The sequence below is a fragment of the Rattus norvegicus genome, chromosome 18 (assembly GCF_036323735.1).
Source record: "Rattus norvegicus strain BN/NHsdMcwi chromosome 18, GRCr8, whole genome shotgun sequence".
Lineage (NCBI taxonomy): Eukaryota > Metazoa > Chordata > Mammalia > Rodentia > Muridae > Rattus > Rattus norvegicus.
Window position 1 is genome coordinate 7872046 of NC_086036.1, and position 22027 is coordinate 7894072.

Here is a 22027-nt window from a genome sequence, read left to right on the forward strand (position 1 = left end):
CCTCTGCTACATATGCATCTGTAGCCATCAGTCTGTCCATGTGTACTCTTTGGACGGTGGTTTAGTCCGTGGGAGCTCTGGTGATTGGTATTGTTGTTCTTATGGGGTTGCAAGTCCATTCAGCTCCTTCGATCCTTTCTCTAACTGCTCAAATGGGAACCCTGTTTTCAGTTCAATGGTTGGCTGTGAGCATCCACCTCTGTATTTGACATGTTCTGGCAGAGCATCTCAGGAGACAGCTATATCCGGTTCCTGTCCACATGCAGTTCTTAGTTAGCTTCATCAATCATCTCTAGTTTTGGTGGCTGTATACATATGGACCACATGTGGAGAAGGTTCTGAATGGCTGTTCCTTCAATCTCTGCTCTAAACTTTGCCTCCATATCCCCTCCTATGGATATTTTTGTTCCCCCTTTTAAGAAGGAGTGAAGCATCTGCATTTCGGTCATCCTTCTTGAGCTTCATGTGGCCTGTGGATTGCATTTTGGGTAATCCGAGCTTTTGAGTTAATATATACTTATCATTGAATGCACACCATGCATGGTTTTTCCGATTGGGTTACCTCACTCAGGATATTTTCTAGTTCCATCCACTTGCCTATGAATTTCATGAAGTCATTGTGTTTAATAGCTGAGTAGTACACCACTGTGCAGATGTACCACATTTTCTGAATCCATTCCTCTGTTGAAGGACATCTGGGTTCTTTCCAGCTTTTGGCTAATATAAATAAGAATGCTATGAAGATAGTGGAGAAAGTGTCCTTGTTATATGTTGGAGCATCATTGGGGTATATGCCCAGGAGAGGTATAGCTGGGTCCTTAGGTAGTACAATTTCCAATTTTGGGAGGAACCTCCAGACTGATTGCCAGCTTGCCTTCCCACCAACAGTGGAGGAGTGCTCCTCTTTCTCCACATCCTTGACAGTCTCTTTTGTCTCCTGAATTTCTTGATCTTGGCCATTCTGACTGGTGAGAGGTGGAATCTCAGAGTTGTTTTGATTTGCATTTTTCCAATGACTAAGGATGTTGAACATTTCTTTAGGTACTTCTCAGCAATTTGATATTCCTCAGTTGAGAATTCTTTGATTAGCACTGTATTCTATTTTTTAACAGAGTTTTTTGGCTTTCTACAAGGTAACTTCTTGAATTCTTGTATTTATAGGATATTAGTCTTCTATCAGATGTAGAGTTGGTAAAGATCTTTTCCCAATCTGTTGGTTGCTGTTTTGTCCTATTGACATTGTACTTTGCCTTACAGACACTTTGCAGTTTTATGAGGTCCCATTTGTGGATTCTTGATCTTAGAGCATAAGCCATTGCTCTTTTGTTCAGGCCCCATTGCCCATGATTCGAGGTTCTTCCCCACTTTTTCTTCTAATAGCTTGACTCTATCTGATTTTATGTGGCAGTCCTTTATCCACTTGGACTTGAACTTTGTACAGGGTGATAAGAATGGATCTATTTGTATTCTTCTACATGCCGACCTCCAGGTTAACAAGCACCATTTGTTGAAAATGCTATCGTTATTCCACTGGATGGTTTTAGCTCCTTTGTTAAAGATCAAGTGACTGTGGGTGTGTGGGTTCATTTCTGGATCGTCAGTTGTATTCCACTGATCTATCTGCCTGTCTCTGTATCAATATCATACAATCTTTATCACTGTTGCTCTGTAATACTGCTTGAGGTCAGGGATGGTATTTCCCCTAGAAGTTCTATTGTTGAGGATAGTTTTGTGGTATTCTGGGTTTTTTGTTATTCCAAATGAATTTGCAAATTGCTATTTCCAACTCTATGAAGAATTGAGCTGGAATTTTGATAGGGATTGCATTGAATATGTAGATTGCTTTTGGTAAGATGGCCATTTTTACTATATTAATCCTGAAAATCCCTGAGAATGGGAGATCTTTCCATCTTTTGAGATTTTCAGAGATTAGAAGTTCTTGTCGAGAGAGCCCCTGGACAGCACCCCACGAGCAAACCTGAGCCTCGGGACCACAGGTAAGACCAAATTTTCTGCTGCAAGAAAGCTGCCTGGTGAGCTTGGGACACACGGAAGCAGAATTTCTCTAGAACCGGGCACGTTCTGTGTTTACCGGAAGTCCCACACCTGCGGATCCCGGCCCGCAGCAGCTCTCTGCTCCCAGACCCGGTGAGAGAGGGACCCAACCGCCTGGTCAGGTGGGCACTCCTGAGGCTGCAGAGCGGAAGAGACCACCAACACTGCTCACCCCTGCCCACATCCCTGGCCCAAGAGGAAACTGTATAAGGCCTCTGGGCTCCCGTGGGGGAGGGCCCAGGAGCGGCAGGACCCCTGCCAGAGACACCGCCGGACCCTGAAGGAAACAGACCGGATAAACAGTTCTCTGCACCCAAATCCCGTGGGAGGGAGAGCTAAACCTTCAGAGAGGCAGACAGGCCTGGGAAACCAGAAGAGACTGCTCCCTGCACACACATCTCGGACGCCAGAGGAAAAAGCCAAAGACCATCTGGAACCCTGGTGCACTGAAGCTCCCGGAAGGGGCGGCACAGGTCTTCCTGGTTGCTGCCGCTGCAGAGAGCCCCTGAACAGCACCCCACGAGCAAACCTGAGCCTCGGGACCACAGGTAAGACCAAATTTTCTGCTGCAAGAAAGCTGCCTGGTGAACTCAAGACACAGGCCCACAGGAACAGCTGAAGACCTGTAGAGAGGAAAAACTACACGCCCGAAAGCAGAACACTCTGTCCCCATAACTGACTGAAAGAGAGGAAAACAGGTATACAGCACTCCTGACACACAGGCTTATAGGACAGTCTAGCCACTGTCAGAAATAGCAGAACAAAGTAACACTAGAGATAATCTGATGGCGAGAGGCAAGCACAGGAACCCAAGCAACAGAAACCAAGACTACATGCCATCATCGGAGCCCAATTCTCCCACCAAAACAAACATGGAATATCCAAACACACCAGAAAAGCAAGATCTAGTTTCAAAATCATATTTGATCATGATGCTGGAGGACTTCAGGAAAGACCTGAACACACTTAGGGAAGCACAGGAAAACATTAATAAACAAGTAAAAGCCTACAGAGAGGAATCGCAAAAATCCCTGAAAGAATTCCAGGAAAACACAATCAAACAGTTGAAGGAATTAAAAATGGAAATAGAAGCAATCAAGAAAGAACACATGGAAACAACCCTGGATATAGAAAACCAAAAGAAGAGACAAGGAGCTGTAGATACAAGCTTCACCAACAGAATACAAGAGATGTAAGAGAGAATCTCAGGAGCAGAAGATTCCATAGAAATCATTGACTCAACTGTCAAAGATAATGTAAAGCGGAAAAAGCTACTGGTCCAAAACATACAGGAAATCCAGGACTCAATGAGAAGATCAAACCTAAGGATAATAGGTATAGAAGAGAGTGAAGACTCCCAGCTCAAAGGACCAGTAAATATCTTCAACAAAATCATAGAAGAAAACTTCCCTAACCTAAAAAAAGAGATACCCATAGACATACAGGAAGCCTACAGAACTCCAAATAGATTGGACCAGAAAAGAAACACCTCCCGTCACATAATTGTCAAAACACCAAACGCACAAAATAAAGAAAGAATATTAAAAGCAGTAAGGGAAAAAGGTCAAGTAACATATAAAGGGAGACCTATCAGAATCACACCAGACTTCTCGCCAGAAACTATGAAGGCCAGAAGATCCTGGACTGATGTTATACAGACCCTAAGAGAACACAAATGCCAGCCCAGATTACTGTATCCAGCAAAACTCTCAATTAACATTGATGGAGAAACCAAGATATTCCATGACAAAACCAAATTTACACAATATCTTTCTACAAATCCAGCACTACAAAGGATAATAAAGGGTAAAGCCCAACATAAGGAGGCAAGCTATACCCTAGAAGAAGCAAGAAACTAATCGTCTTGGCAACAAAACAAAGAGAATGAAAGCACACAAACATAACCTCACATCCATATATGAATATAACGGGAAGCAATAATCACTATTCCTTAATATCTCTCAATATCAATGGCCTCAACTCCCCAATAAAAAGACATAGATTAACAAACTGGATACGCAACGAGGACCCTGCATTCTGCTGCCTACAGGAAACACACCTCAGAGACAAAGACAGACACTACCTCAGAGTGAAAGGCTGGAAAACAACTTTCCAAGCAAATGGTCAGAAGAAGCAAGCTGGAGTAGCCATTCTAATATCAAATAAAATCAATTTCCAACTAAAAGTCATCAAAAAAGATAAGGAAGGACACTTCATATTCATCAAAGGAAAAATCAACCAAGATGAACTCTCAATCCTAAATATCTATGCCCCAAATACAAGGGCACCTACATATGTAAAAGAAACCTTACTAAAGCTCAAAACACACATTGCACCTCACACAATAATAGTGGGAGATTTCAACACCCCACTCTCATCAATGGACAGATCATGGAAACAGAAATTAAACAGTGATGTAGACAGACTAAGAGAAGTCATGAGCCAAATGGACTTAACGGATATTTATAGAACATTCTATCCTAAAGCAAAAGGATATACCTTCTTCTCAGCTCCTCATGGTACTTTCTCCAAAATTGACCATATAATTGGTCAAAAAACGGGCCTCAACAGGTACAGAAAGATAGAAATAATCCCATGCGTGCTATCGGACCACCACGGCCTAAAACTGGTCTTCAATAACAATAAGGGAAGAATGCCCACATATACGTGGAAATTGAACAATGCTCTACTCAATGATAACCTGGTCAAGGAAGAAATAAAGAAAGAAATTAAAAACTTTTTAGAATTTAATGAAAATGAAGATACAACATACTCAAACTTATGGGACACAATGAAAGCTGTGCTAAGAGGAAAACTCATAGCGCTGAGTGCCTGCAGAAAGAAACAGGAAAGAGCATATGTCAGCAGCTTGACAGCACACCTAAAAGCTCTAGAACAAAAAGAAGCAAATACACCCAGGAGGAGTAGAAGGCAGGAAATAATCAAACTCAGAGCTGAAATCAACCAAGTAGAAACAAAAAGGACCATAGAAAGAATCAACAGAACCAAAAGTTGGTTCTTTGAGAAAATCAACAAGATAGATAAACCCTTAGCCAGACTAACGAGAGGACACAGAGAGTGTGTCCAAATTAACAAAATCAGAAATGAAAAGGGAGACATAACTACAGATTCGGAGGAAATTCAAAAAATCATCAGATCTTACTATAAAAACCTATATTCAACAAAATTTGAAAATCTTCAGGAAATGGACAATTTCCTAGACAGATACCAGGTATCGAAGTTAAATCAGGAACAGATAAACCAGTTAAACAACCCCATAACTCCTAAGGAAATAGAAGCAGTCATTAAAGGTCTCCCAACCAAAAAGAGCCCAGGTCCAGACGGGTTTAGTGCAGAATTCTATCAAACCTTCATAGAAGACCTCATACCAATATTATCCAAACTATTCCACAAAATTGAAACAGATGGAGCCCTACCGAATTCCTTCTACGAAGCCACAATTACTCTTATACCTAAACCACACAAAGACACAACAAAGAAAGAGAACTTCAGACCAATTTCCCTTATGAATATCGATGCAAAAATACTCAATAAAATTCTGGCAAACCGAATTCAAGAGCACATCAAAACAATCATCCACCATGATCAAGTAGGCTTCATCCCAGGCATGCAGGGATGGTTTAATATACGGAAAACCATCAACGTGATCCATTATATAAACAAACTGAAAGAACAGAACCACATGATCATTTCATTAGATGCTGAGAAAGCATTTGACAAAATTCAACACCCCTTCATGATAAAAGTCCTGGAAAGAATAGGAATCCAAGGCCCATACCTAAACATAGTAAAAGTCATATACAGCAAACCAGTTGCTAACATTAAACTAAATGGAGAGAAACTTGAAGCAATCCCACTAAAATCAGGGACTAGACAAGGCTGCCCACTCTCTCCCTACTTATTCAATATAGTTCTTGAAGTTCTAGCCAGAGCAATCAGACAACAAAAGGAGATCAAAGGGATACAGATCGGAAAAGAAGAGGTCAAAATATCACTATTTGCAGATGACATGATAGTATATTTAAGTGATCCCAAACGTTCCACCAGAGAACTACTAAAGCTGATAAACAACTTCAGCAAAGTGGCTGGGTATAAAATTAACTCAAATAAATCAGTTGCCTTCCTCTATACAAAAGAGAAACAAGCCGAGAAAGAAATTAGGGAAACGACACCCTTCATAATAGACCCAAATAATATAAAGTACCTCGGTGTGACTTTAACCAAGCAAGTAAAAGATCTGTACAATAAGAACTTCAAGACACTGAGGAAAGAAATTGAAGAAGACCTCAGAAGATGGAAAGATCTCCCATGCTCATGGATTGGCAGTATTAATATAGTAAAAATGGCCATTTTACCAAAAGCAATCTACAGATTCAATGCAATCCCCATCAAAATACCAATCCATTTCTTCAAAGAGTTAGACAGAACAATTTGCAAATTCATCTGGAATAACAAAAAACCCAGGATAGCTAAAGCTATCCTCAACAATAAAAGGACTTCAGGGGGAATCACTATCCCTGAACTCAAGCAGTATTACAGAGCAATAGTGATAAAAACTGCATGGTATTGGTACAGAGACAGACAGATAGACCAATGGAATAGAATTGAAGACCCAGAAATGAACCCACACACCTATGGTCACTTGATTTTTGACAAAGGAGCCAAAACCATCCAATGGAAAAAAGATAGCATTTTCAGCAAATGGTGCTGGTTCAACTGGAGGGCAACATGTAGAAGAATGCAGATCGATCCATCCTTATCACCCTGTACAAAGCTTAAGTCCAAGTGGATCAAGGACCTCCACATCAAACCAGACACACTCAAACTAATAGAAGAAAAACTAGGGAAGCATCTGGAACACATGGGCACTGGAAAAAATTTCCTGAACAAAACACCAATGGCTTATGCTCTAAGATCAAGAATCGACAAATGGGATCTCATAAAACTGCAAAGCTTCTGTAAGGCAAAGGACACTGTGGTTAGGACAAAACGGCAACCAACAGATTGGGAAAAGATCTTTACCAATCCTACAACAGATAGAGTCCTTATATCCAAAATATACAGAGAACTCAAGAAGTTAGACCGCAGGGAAACAAATAACCCTATTAAAAAATGGGGTTCAGAGCTAAACAAAGAATTCACAACTGAGAAATGCCGAATGGCTGAGAAACACCTAAAGAAATGTTCAACATCTTTAGTCATAAGGGAAATGCAAATCAAAACAACCCTGAGATTTCACCTCACACCAGTGCGATTGGCTAAGATCAAAAACTCAGGTGACAGCAGATGCTGGCGAGGATGTGGAGAAAGAGGAACACTCCTCCATTGTTGGTGGGATTGCAGACTGGTAAAACCATTCTGGAAATCAGTCTGGAGGTTCCTCAGAAAATTGGACATTGAACTGCCTGAGGATCCAGCTATACCTCTCTTGGGCATATACCCAAAAGATGCCTCAACATATAAAAGAGACACGTGCTCCACTATGTTCATCGCAGCCTTATTTATAATAGCCAGAAAATGGAAAGAACCCAGATGCCCTTCAACAGAGGAATGGATACAGAAAATGTGGTACATCTACACAATGGAATATTACTCAGCTATCAAAAACAACGACTTTATGAAATTCGTAGGCAAATGGTTGGAACTGTAAAATATCATCCTGAGTGAGCTAACCCAATCACAGAAAGACATACATGGTATGCACTCATTGATAAGTGGCTATTAGCCCAAATGCTTGAATTACCCTAGATCCCTAGAACAAACGAAACTCAAGACGGATGATCAAAATGTGAATGCTTCACTCCTTCTTTAAATGAGGAAAAAGAATACCCTTGGCAGGGAAGGGAGAGGCAAAGATTAAAACAGAGACTGAAGGAACACCCATTCAGAGCCTGCCCCACATGTGGCCCATACATATACAGCCACCCAATTAGACAAGATGGATGAAGCAAAGAAGTGCAGACCGACAGGAGCCGGATGTAGATCGCTCCTGAGAGACACAGCCAGAATACAGCAAATATAGAGGCGAATGCCAGCAGCAAACCACTGAACTGAGAATAGGTCCCCTATTGAAGGAATCAGAGAAAGAACTGGAAGAGCTTGAAGGGGCTCGAGACCCCAAAAGTACAACAATGCCAAGCAACCAGAGCTTCCAGGGACTAAGCCACTACCTAAAGACTATACATGGACTGACCCTGTACTCTGACCCCATAGGTAGCAATGAATATCCTAGTAAGAGCACCAGTGGAAGGGGAAGCCCTGGGTCCTGCTAAGACTGAACCCCCAGTGAACTAGTCTATGGGGGGAGGGCGGCAATGGGGGGAGGGTTGGGAGGGGAACACCCATAAGGAAGGGGAGGGGGGAGGGGGATGTTTGCCCGGAAACCGGGAAAGGGAATAACACTCGAAATGTATATAAGAAATACTCAAGTTAATAAAAAAAAAAAAAAAAAAAAAAAAAAAAAAGAAATACAACCTAATAGTTCTCATGGAATAAAGGCTTTCTCCCCATGAAAAAAAAAAAAAAAAAAAAAAAAAAAGAAGTTCTTGTCATACATATCTTTCGTTTTGCTTGGTTAGAGTCACACCACCTTATTTAATATTATTTGTGACAACTGTGAAGGGTGTCATTTCCCTAATTTCTTTCTCAGTCTGCTTATCCTTTGAGTAGTTAATTTTATACCCAGACACTTTGCTGAGGTTGTTTGCCAGGTATAAGAATTCTCTAGTGGAATTTTTGGGGTCACTTAAATATACTATCATATCATCTGCAAAGAGTGATGTTTTAACTTCTTCCTTTCAAATTTGTATCCCTTTGACCTCCTTTTGTTGTCTGATTACTCTGGCTAGGACTTCGAGAACTATATTGAATAGGTAGGGAGAGTGTGGACATCCTTGTCTAGTCCCTAATTTTAGTGGGATTGCTCCACTAAAATTTCTCTCCATTTAGTTTGATGTTGGCAACTGGTTTGCTATATATTCCTTTTACTATGTTTAGGTATGAGCCTTGAATTCCTGATCTTTCCAAGACTTTTAACATGAAGGGGTGGTGAATTTTGTCAAATAATTTTTCAGAATCTAATGTGATGATCTTTTTGTTTCTTTTGAGTTTGTATACTGGATTACACTGATGGATTTCAATATATTGAACCATCACTGCATCCCTGGGATAAAGTCTATGGGATCATGATGGATGATCATTTTTGATGTGTTCTTGGATTCAGTTTGAGAGAATTTTACTGAGTATTTTTGTGTCGATATTCATAAGGGAAATTGGTCTGAACTTCTCTTTCTTTGTTGGGTCTTTGTGTGGTTTAGGTATAAGAGTAATTGTGGCTTCATAGAAGGAATTGGGTACTGTTCCTTCTTTTTATATTTTGTGTAATAGTTTGGACAGTATTGATATTAGGTCTTCTATGAAAGTTTGATAGAATTCTTCACTAAACCTTTCTCCAGATTTTCTAGTTTTGATTTGTAGGATCTTTTGTAGTACAATCTGATGATTTTTTAAATTTCCTCAGTTTCTGTTGCTTTGTCTCCTTTTTCATTTCTGATTTTGTTAATTTGGATACACTCTCTGTGCACTCTGGTTAGTCTGGCTACGGGTTTATCTGTCTTATTGATTTTCTCAAAGAACCAGCTCCTGGTTTTGTTGATTGTTTGTATCGTCCTTTTGGTTTCTACTTGGTTGATTTCAGTCCTGAGTTTGATTATTTCCTGCCTTCTACTCTTCTTGGGTATATTTTTTCTTTTTGTTCTAGAGCTTTTAGGTGTGCTGTCAAGCTGCTGATCTATGCTCTCTCCTGTTTCTTTTTGGAGGCACTCGGAGCTATGAGTTTTCCTCTTAGCACTACTTTCATTATGTCTCACAAGTTTGGGTATGTTGTGCCTTTTTTTTCATTAAATTCTAAAAAGTCTTAATTTCTTTTTTATTTCTTCCTTGACCAACTTATCATTCAGAAAAGTATTGTTCAGCTTCCATGTGTATGTGGGCTTTCTGTTGTTTTTATTGTTATTAAAGACCAGCCTTAGTCCTTAGTGATCTGATAGGATGCATGGGATTATTTCAATCTTCTTGTATCTACTGAGGCCTGTTTTATAACCAATTGTGTGGTCAATTTTGGAGAAGGTACGATGAGGTTCTGAGAAGAACGTATATCTTTTGTTTTAGGATGAAATGCTTTATAGCTATCTGTTAAATCCATGTGGCTCATAACTTCTGTTAGTTTCTCTGTGTCTCTGTTCAGCTTCTGTTTCCATGATCTGACCATTGATGAGAGTGGGGTGTTGAAATTTCCTACTATTATTGTGTGAGGTGCAATGTGTGCCCTGAGCTTTAGTAAGGTTTCTTTTATGTATGTAGGTGCCCTTGCATTTGGAGCATAGATATTCAGGAGTGAGAGGTTATCGTGGTGGATTTTTCCTTTGATGAATATAAAGTGTCCTTCCTTATATTTTTTGATAACTTTTAGTTGAAAGTATATTTTATTTCATATTAGAATGGCTCTTCCAGCTTGTTTGATAGGAACATTTGCTTGTAAAATAGTTTTCCATCTCTTTATTCTGAAGTAGTTTTTGTCTTTGTCTCTGAAGTGCATTTCCTGTAAGCAGCTAAATGCTGGGTCCTTCTTTTACATCCAGTTTGTTTGTCTATGTCTTTTTATTGGGGAATTGAGTCCATTAATTGTTAAGAGATATTAAGGAATAATAATTGTTGTTTCATGTTGATTTTTTGGTAGAAGTGGAAATATGTTTGTGTGTCTCTCTTGTTTGGGGTTTGTTGCAATAAGATTACATTCCTGTTTTTTCTAGGGTGTAGTTTCCCTCCTTGTATTGGAGTTTTCCATATATTATCCTTTGTAGGGCTGGATTTCTGGAAAGATATTGTGTAAATTTGGTTTTGTCATGGAATATCTTGGTTTCTCCATCTATGTTAATTGAGAGTTTTGCTGGATATAGTACCCTGTGCTAGCATTTGTGTTCTCTTAGGTTCTGTATGACATCTTCCCAGGATCGTCTGGCTTTCATAATCTCTAGTGAGAAGTCTGGTGTAATTCTGATAAGTCTGCCTTTATATGTTACTTGACATTTTTCCCTTACTGCTTTTAATATTCTTTCTTTGCTTTGTGCATTTGGTGTTTTGACTATTATGCGATGGGAGGAGTTTCTTTTCTGGTCCAATCTATTTGGAGTTCTGTAGACTTCTTGTATGTTTATGGGCATCTCTTTCTTTAGGTTAGGGAAGTTTTCGTCTATAATTTTGTCGAAGATCTTTACTGGCCCTTTAAGTTGGGAGTCTTCACTCTCTTCTATACCTGTTATCCTTAGGTTTGATCTTCTCATTGTGTCCTGGATTTCCTGGATGTTTTGGGTTAGGAGCTTTTTGCATTTTACATTTTCTTTGAAGGTTGTGTCAATGTTTTCTATGGTGTCTTCTTCCCCTGAGATTCTCTCATCTATTTCTTGTATTCTTCTGGTGATGCTTGTCTAGGACTCCTGATCTCTTTTCTAGGTTTTCTATCCCCATTGTTGTCTCCCTTTGTGATTTGTTCATTGTTTCTATTTCCATTTTTAGATCCTGATGGCTTTGTTCAGTTCTGTAACCTGTTTGGTTATGTTTTCCTATAATTCTTTAAGGGATTTTAGTTCCTTCTTTAAGGATTTCTACTTGTTTACCTGTGTTGTCCTGTATTTCTTTAAGGGAGTTATCTATGGCCTTCATAAGATCTTCTATCATCATCATGAGATATGGTTTTAAATCCAAATCTTGCTTTTCTGGTGTGGTGGGATATCCAGTATTTGCTTTGGTGGGAGAACTGGGCTCTGATAATGCCAAGTAGTCTTGGTTTCTGTTGCTTAGGTTCCTGTGCTTGCCTTTCACCATCTGTTTATCTCTGGTGTTAGCTGATCTTGCTTTCTCTGACAGTGACTTGACCCTCCTCTAAGCCTGTGTGTCAGCACTCCTGGAGACCAGCATTCTTCCAGTGTGGTTTGGGTACAGAGAACTGTGTCATAGTGTCAGCTCAAGGCATAAGTGGAAATAAGAAGTGCCCTGTCCCAGACTACTCCTAGGTTCCTGTGTCCAGAGGGTCCCAGGCACGTTCCCCTTGGGCTGTAAATGTCATGTTATCTCTCCATGGGATCTGAGAACAAAAATCTGTGGCATTGGTCAACTCTGAGCAGGCAGAAACTGGAAGGATCCTGTCCAGACTGCACCTAGGTTCCTGTGTCCTGAGGGCTCCAGGTGGGTCCCTTGGAGCAGAAGTGGTGGTTTTACCTCTGCCCTCAGATATGTCAGGGCTCCTGGAGACAGACTTTCAGGTCCAAGCACAGGCAGAAACCCAACAAAATACTTCTAAGAGTACAAAAAATATAATCTTGAATTCAACTAAAATTAATTAATTACAATTAACTATAATTCTAACAAGCTTTGTATATATGCATATACATTCTGTGGAGTTTCAGTTTTAACATAATTTGCAAGATCCATGGTTAACTTAAAAGCTTTGGGCTAATTTTGAACAGATTCATAATGAATCCTCAGATACCCGATTATCTGACTAGAATTGAGTAAAATATAACAGATGCTTTTTGAGTCTTTGTGTAACTTATCTCGGTAAGTTTAAAACGTAATTTTAAAATGCATTAAGACCTGTTACCCACTGAAATTCATGTACAGCAATGTAGCAAATGATGACAAGTAAACTGTGCATCCTTGTGGTCTCAGGTCCATAGGCAGCTGTGTCTCACTGCAGCTCCTGAGCACTGTGGGAGAGTGCTGAATGTGCCACTGCCTTGGGACAAGTTCAGAGGCTACCGTGTAAGAATTACATTGCTGAATGCTTATTGTTATGGTACTGTTTTATAGTTGACACTCAACTCAAATGGAATAATTGCAAACGCAAAAGTCAAGGACCATCTGACGAAGCCCAAGTACAGGCTTAATGTAGATGTCTCTGGATCTTAATATACGCAGTTGCTTCAAGCTTGGATGATGTGAGTAAATATGTTTATTCTTGACATGCCAATAATGCATGAGACTGACGTGTATATGAGGAATGAGACCTAAGGCTTCATTTGCTGAAAAGCCAGTGTGATGGGCAACTCTCAATGGCCTACCTTCCCACAAATTAGATGAGGCTTAATTTGGTGAAAGTTGTGCTTGGTCTGAGTTATTAAGATGACTGCAGAATAGTGACTAGATCCACGGCTATAAGACAGTGGAATGCAGCCTGGGTTTGATCTGAATAAGAGTATCAGCTTCAAATGGTGCGTGAGAGACCACTGTGAAGAACAGTTTAATCTTGTCAAGCAACAGAGACATTTGCAGAGAATTTGACTATTTTCCTTGATCCATGATGCTTAAGTCTGAAAATAGTGATGTTAAAACATGGACAAAGGGCTTAGGGACATTGGTATGGTAGACAAAAGAACTTGCTGAGAAAACATGAGAACCTTAATTTGGATCCTGACACCTAGATAAATGCTAGGCATGACTATGGGCTCTTGTAACCCCAGTGCTGGGGGATGGAGAATGCAGGATTACTAAGGCAAACATATCAAAACAAAACAAAATAAAACCATCAAAATAGGAAACAAAAGAAAACACACAACCCCGCCTCAAAACCCAGCAAGGTGTAGGTTCAATGACAGACCGTATCTCAAGAGCATAAAGAGTACTAAACAACACACCCTTAAGTCTTTCTTTGCCCTCATACACATTCATATGTACACATGCACAAATGTGTGTGTGTGTGTGTGTGTGTGTGTGTGTGTGTGTACACTGAGAGATAGAGAAAGATGGAGAAAGAGATAGAAAAAGAGAGATTTTTAAATGCCAAGAAGGTTCAATCTCAGTAAGTTTATTTTTAATTGGCTTAACAAGGGAGCTAAATCTTAACTGCCAAATACTGTATTCTAGCAAGCTAGAACTTGGCACGCTTTGTACAGGAATTAAGTCTGGTCTCCTCAATGTTTAGACTTAACAATGGGCAGACAGTAAGTGGATATTCTTGACCACTGCATCATCTGTCAAAATAAGATCCGGTACTCAGCAGGACAGCTTGCTGTGATTTCAATTGCTTTTACTATGTTCCCAATTTTCATTATCATTCTTTAATAAAAAGGATGAAATGTGTTCTCTTTTTAAAATGCTAAAGTCAAATGTTGGATTCTACGGAAGCAGTTATTGACACAATTTGGCATTCAAGGCTCAACATAGCATTCAGGGAAGTGACAACGCAGATAGGCTCAGAGACGGACTCTGGAGAAGTTACATCAGCCTTTCTTGCTCACTCAGCATTCTCTCTCTCTCTCTCTCTCTCTCTCTCTCTCTCTCTCTCCCCCCCCTCTCTCTCTCTCCCTCTCTCTCTCTCTCTCTCTCTCTCTCTCTCTCTCGTGTATGTATCTCTTGTAGTCTGTGTATCTCTCTGCATCTCTCTTCCTCCTCCTGTCTCTGTCTCTCTGCCTCTCCCTGTCTCTGTCTCTGTCTTTTGCCAACCCAAGGGAGACTTTGACTTATATGATATATATAGTCAAGACAGTGGCTGGAGGCTGCCTACTGCCATCTGGACAGCAGGTTCTCTCCATGTCCACCACCTTCTCCTCCAGCCATTTTACCTTCTGCGACTCTCATATGAAGGGACTATACTGCTGGGTTCCTAAAATAGGTAGCCAAGAAAATCACCAATCTGTGATTTCTGTCTTAATCCAGTGAGAGATTGATTCTAACACTCCTTGTTTTTTTCTTCTCAGGACCAGAACCCAAATTTAGAAAATAACATAGTTCCATAATACTGCTTTCACATAAAAAAAATGATTTTGAGATTTTCCATTCAGCCTGTGGATGTGTCTCATTTTACCTTATGAAAAGAAGGATGCTAGAAATGATAGGTAGTGTTTGGTAGAGACCATATTTCTCACTCGGCTTAACATTATTGAAATATTAATGTAACTTGTCAAGGTGAAGGATAAATTGAACAAGTGGAATGTTACTAATGACATTGCTTAAGAAGTTATATCTTTACTGCAGTGCCTCTCATAGTATAATCCTCAATCCTCAGCATCTGGCTCTTTATTAGATATATCCATTTAAGGTGGGGGTGAGCAGTTGTTGGGCATGCACCTGACATATGCAAGTCCCTAAAAAGAAGGGATTGGAGAAAGGAAAGGACAAAGGGGACAGAGGGACAGAGGGACAGAGGGGTGGGGAAAAGAGAGGAGGAAAGGAATTTTCTAGGAAGCCATCCCAGATTCACTAAATGGAAAACAGAGGAGGTAGGGTCCAACACTCTATTTAATATGCTTCTGGGTGATTTGAGAACCCTAATAATCATTGCCTTATATCAAAAGCCTCCCCAAATATGTTAATATTTGAATGTCCATTCTCCTTCCTTGCCCTCAGAAAAAGTATTAGTCAGTCTCATTAAAAGGGTATAGATGTCACGAATCAAAAGAATTTCACACTCCTGTTCTTTTCATTATTGGTGACTAGAATTAACAAATCAGCATTTAGCCTCACTCAGGCCAGTATGTGTCCAGGCCTAACGCGTGCCAGATGTCTGCCTTAAGCTGCAGGTCATATTTGAATCTACAACTGAATAAAAGTTTCATGGAGAGACCGATCCCATCAGGGGCAAGTCAAGGACACACAGGTCAGACTTAAAACTGAACGCTGATATCATTTAGATAGGAAAAACCTCCTAAAGACAGGGACAGGACTTAGAAAACTTCACTCCAAGATTCAGACAACTGAATGAAAGTGAAACAAAACCCAAGTCCTCCACCAAGTCAAATAAACCAATGAGGTAAATTTAGCTACTCAGTTTGGAATACATTTGGTTTAAGAAAAGTTTATTTTTTTTATTATAAAAAGGTCTACTTCTCTTAATTTAGTAGATGCACTGGTTAAACTTGATTTGTCGGTTTAATTGGACTGAGAAAGGCAGATTATAAAACTCAGGTGTGAGCGAGCACGTCTGTGAGGGCATTTCTAAGACAATTAACCAGTGGGTGGAGACCTGAAATTGAGTTCAGCATGTCAGAGCAAAAATGGACTTACAAAGGAAAGACAGGATGCTACTAACACAGACTCTCTAGCTACAGTGACGGTAGGCTCAGTGACTTTCTCCTACTGTCATAGTGTCCTGTTTCCTCATGGACTGAAATCTCTTATACTGTGAATCACATAACCCTTGTCTCCACTTCAGTTCTTCTTCCAGCTATGTATGTGGGTACAAAAGCCATGACCAGAAAGCAAACTATAGTTCTGCAGTTAAACTGAAACCATGTAAGATAGCTGACTCATCCTAATCCCCCAGCAAGAAAACACGTTCAGTGTTCTCTTTATATTTAATGAGTATTTGGTCTTTTGTGCAATTTCACTGGGAATCTGCCATTCTGACTGGAGTATAACCACATCCTCAAATACAGACACAGCTCGATCTGGAATGGTGAGTCCCAACCATTCTTATATCATATGGTATAATACTCCACTAAGAATCAAGGTCAGAGAGTCCAGGGATGATATTTTCATGTTTACAAACTCAGCATTTGGGAGGCTGAGAATGAGGACTACCATGAGCTCAAGGCTAGCCTGTGCTACTTCAGCATCCCAGGCCAGATTAGACGAAAGATGATTCTTATAGGAAGGGCAAGTGTCTACATGTCTTCCTAGAAAAACTTGTCTGGAGTAGTCCCACAATCCCAGGAGTAAGCAAAGAGATATCTTGGTTCTTATAAAGAATTGGGAATATATCTGACATAGGTTTTGGACCAACTTACAGATAGTGAAATTGTGAGAAGTGAGTTTCTTGGCCTTCATTCCTACACTCAGGAGAGAATAAATCACAGAAGCTTTAAATTTCAAAATCAAGGCTGAGATTGGAGGTTTAAAACGAGCCCGGGCTACCTAATGTGATCCTGACTTTAAAAAGAAAAGAAAGAAAAGAATTTCAACCTAAAATGTTGCATATGTTACACATGTGTGTATTTCCATGTGTTCATTGTGTGTATGTGTGTCTGTAGTTTTTATTTAGTTTTTCAAGACAAAATTCAAGACCAGAGAGTTTTTTAGCTCACTCTGAAGCAGAAGCTGTGTTTGAACCCCTGATCCCCCAGCCTTTATCTGATGCTTTCATTTATGCTTTTGTTTCTCCCTTTAAATAAGCAACTAAAAATAATGAGCCAACCTTTTGTTATTGTCAGGTTTTGAAGTTTATGTATGGTCATGGTGGGGGCCAGGGTACAATTGAAAAAGTTATTTAAGTTAAGATACATTTGAACACCCTTTCTCCATCATTGAGTAACTGTGAGAGAATTTAGCCAGATTCAACTTTGTTATTCAACATTTTTAATTAGAGTCCAGAGACTTTGAAATCACATGATAATGTACAGGCTCATGTTGAGTGAGGAGAAAACCGTATTTTATTGCTTTGTATACAATTAACCATTTTTTAAAATTATGTTCGTACAAATTGGTTTCAGCATCCTGTGATTGCTTTACTGCACTGTTTTTTTCCTATTTCTATTCTCCTTTGAATCAACCCTGCCAACTTTCTGGTTTCCTCATCAATTAATGAGCTGAATAAAATCTTTGATATGTGTTCATTTTGCGTTTGTATGAAAGTCATACATTTTACTTAGAAAACTCTGCTTTGATGCTTGGGACCAGATGTGTTTTGGAATTCCAGATTCATCACATTTAGAAAGTGCAGAGATATGTATTTCAAATATACATCAACCTACAAATAGCATCCTGATATTTCTTTAGCAAAACATATAAATATTTACACTCTGTGAGGTACGGTGATTATAAATGAGATGTAGGCTGCATTTGGCCATATAGCATTGAACATATTCAGAATAGGTCAAGATACTGCCACATTAGTTATAAAAAAAAGTGTCATATCTCAGCATTGGGTAGACCATTCAGAGTTTGAGGATCAGACATTTTTGACCACCTCAAGCTACATTTATTCCATGTATGGTGAGCCATATCAAAAATAATGAGATAAGGGAGAAGTATGAACTCTCAGAAACCATTCATAATTTAATATATCAGAATGCTCTCCAATGTGAGCCACCTCTTTGAGAAACGTGATAGAATTATAAAAATGTAGCATTCTCAGAATGACTGAAACTCTCACATCCAAGTTCAGAAACACTTCAAGAGCACCTGCTGCCAGGTTTAAAACAAAATTGAGGCACACAAGAGCTAGGAAAAAAAGTTTCTTAAGTTTGAAACAGGTAACTGTCTACAGTAATAACTCGTGGCAATGTAAACCTTTACCTAACAGCAAAGCTTTGGGAACCATTAAACAAGTGAGATATCCAGAAATAACATATTTATAGAAAAGAAAGATTGATTCATTAATAATAAAATTAAAAAGCATCTTTCACATTCCAAGGCATGCAAACCCAAAGTGCAGTAAACAGGGATTTCTGGCATAAAATTGGAGCATGAGTTATTAATATTGAGTATTTTGAAAGACATAAGTAGGGAGCCAGATGTAGGAGAACACGCTCGTCACCCCAACATTCAAGATGCTAAGGCAGGAAGATTGTGAGTTTGAGGCTAGCTTGAACTTCATGTCGTAATCCTGGTTCAAAGTGCAAAAAAAATAAATCCATAAAAAGGAAAGAAATGAATAATGAAAGGCAAACAAGAGCACAAGGTTTTACCTCAAGAGATCATTTTGTATAATAACTTTTCCTACGTTTTCAATACTTCGATCATGAGGTTTACAACCTGTTTCAGAAGCCTGAGTTCTCAGCCTTCCCTTAGCAAACAATCAAGTTGCTGGCATTTATTTCTCTTTAAGGAAAACAACAAGAGGAAAGCAAGGCTTATGATTTTTAAATTGATGCATATGATTGCATTTATCTTTTGAGCACTCTGACCCACCCAGAGGAGGAAATAAAATAGCAAGGAAAATGAAGATGAAGAGAAGGGACTTTCGGAAGTAGGAAGTCAGAGGAGGAACAGAAAAGGGTAAGTCTCAAGGGAAGCCCCATCTTTTCCATTTTGTATGGTAATGTAAAAATTTAAAAGCTCCCCAAATTGACAAATTTATGTTTTAACTGGAATAAATCTTAGGACAAAGTAATAGAAAATTCAGTAAATTAAAATACAAATGGGAGGGATGAAAACCCAAACCAAAAAATAAAACCATAAACAAAACCACAAAACCAAACCAACCTTAAATCAATCATTTATTAAATTAATTTAGGGAAGGAAACGAAAACAGTGTGCAGGTAAACAGTTATGATTTTCCTTCAGGTGTGGTGCTGCACATTTAATGAATACATTTATTGAGTTTATTGAGTTTAAAATTACAGTAAAATTACATTCTCCTTCATCCCTTTGATGGATTTGTATATGATGCTCTCCCACCACCCCAAACCTGTTTTCCCACAACTATGGGTGAACTAATCTACAACTAGAGCACCCGCTTCATAACCCTCTGTGCTGTCTTAACATTTCAGCAGTTACTAATTCCTGTCTTAGTTTCATTTCTGTTGTTGGGATAAAAGACCCTGGCAAAGAGCAACTTAGGGGAAAAGGGTTTATCGTTCACAATTCTAGATTGCAAATGTACGAAAGTCAAGGCAGCAGATACTTGAAGCCATTAATGAAGTCACATCCACTGTCAAGAACAGAGATAAACATGGATGCACTCACTTATTTGTTGCTTGTGCTCACCTCAACTCCTTCACTCTTACACAGAGCCGAGCTCCCTGACTAGAAAATGGTGCTGTCTGCAGTGAGCGGAGTCCTTCTACGTCGATTAACCTAATTAATCCAGTCATCTCCAGCATGCCCACAGGCCAACCCAATAGGGTAATTCCTTATTGAGATGCTCTTCCCAGGTTATATTAAATTGACAATTAATGCAATCACAATTCCTGTGTTACTTACCTGTCTAAATTGTAAATATAACCCACAAGAAGCAACAGAAAGCTAAACAGGCAGGGGCTGATGAAGAAGGAAAATAAAAAGATGGCTCAAAATACGTGTAAAACAGTATTTTGTTTTGTTTTTCTTCTCATTTACTTTTTATTTTTGTTGTTTTATTTCTTTTTTGTTTCTCTCATTTTATTTTTGTTTTCATAACAAATTCATTCAAGACCTACTAACTGAGAAATTGCTCTCCAGATTTCAAACAACAAGATAAACTGTGTGGCCATTTCTAAAGAAATTACAGTGGACCCATTGACAAACTTGCCCTGAAGCTCTGTGGTAGGGGAGTCTCATTCTTTTTGCCCATTCCTCAAAAAAGAACAGCAATCATGGAAACCGACCTGTGCCTACCTCATCGTACCCTTTCAGAGTCTTAAGCCTAAGTCATCTAAGAAATTTACGCTGTCGTTTTTTAATCCGATGCAGGCATATTGCTATTTTAATAAAAATGTGGTTTTCCACAGAGCTGACTCTCCTGAAGAGAATTCCAATCTGAACACAGGAGAGTGAAAATAACGTCCTTCTCGCAGATGCACTGGCTTTGCTGAAAAGAGTCTTGAAGTTAGTTAGCATTGTACCACATTGCCTATAAGCAGTCACTGGGTCATGCTAAAAGCACAAATGCAGCAAACTGACAACCAAATTACTATGTCCTTCAGCCACCCCGGTCCATTCTCAATGCCACTGCACCAACCTTAGTATGGTCTCCTGAGACTTCCTCCTCCTCCTTCCCCTCTTTCTCCTCCTCCTCTTTCCCCTCTTTCTCCTCCTCCTCCTTCTCCTCTTCCTCCTCCTTCTCCTCCTCTTCTTCCTCTTCCTCCTCCTCCTCCTGCTCTTCCTCTTCCTCCTCCTTCCCCTCTTTCTCCTCCTCCTCTTTCCTCTCTTCCTCCTCCTTCTCCTGCTCTTCCTCTTCCTCCTCCTTCCCCTCTTTCTCCTCCTCCTCTTTCCTCTCTTTCTCCTCCTTCTCCTGCTCTTCCTCTTCCTCCTCCTTCTCCTCCTCTCCCCCATTCTTGTTCTTTTTCCTCCTCTTCTTTTTTTGTGCTTCTTATTCTTCTTCCTCCTCCTTCTCCTCCTCCTCCTCTTCTTTCTTTTCCTCTTTCTCCTCCTCTTTCTCCTTCTGACTTTCAGATGAGGCACTCCCCTCCATCCCAAGCTATTACCAGCAGGGGTAGCTGTTTTTTCTCAGAGATTTCTCCCACTTTGCCGAAGATCAAAGCTGCCTGTGATCCCTGTAGCCAATTTGCTTCCCACACAATCTTGACTGTTCTGTTCTCTACCTACTCTTAGCTCTCTGCTTTCTAATGAATGTGTATAGCAGATTGCTTAAGAAGCAACATCAGCTCTCAACCCTGCTTTCATTTACCTGGAATATTTTCAACAGGTACAGAAAGTTTCCATTTCCAGAACTGGAGTCTGGATGATCCTTACAATTTGCTTTGGCAAATCAAATTCTTCCTAAATTAATTTATCAGCCTAGGAACAATGATGGTTGACAATAATTTGTATTTGCTTTTTATAGCCATTCTACAAAGTACTTTCTCTACATATATTAATCAATTTCACATGCGTCTCATCTCAAATTGTCTAAATTGCCATTATTTTCCTTGATGAAGACAGGTCAAATAAGAGAATCAAGTGATACTAGAAGTTTCACTTTTTAAATTAAATGTATAATTTTTCAGTTATTTATCACTATATCTGTGAAATAATTGCTTAGATATAAGGCTTAGTAAATATAACTAGAATTAATTTCACTTTCTTTTTTGGATCACCAATACAGCTAATATGAGTCTGTTTTCCAGATTACTGGGTATTGTTTGGTCGGGATGCCTGGTTGCTCCCAAACAAGCTGGCAAACCCTATCTGCTCTCTTTCCCTCAAGTCAGTCTGCTCAGAGAAAACTCTAAGCTAACATGTCATCACCCCTCAACCACCATCGCCCCCCAAGAGTACCCGCCTGTGAGTTCAGTTTTTGACCATATATCAGCACCAT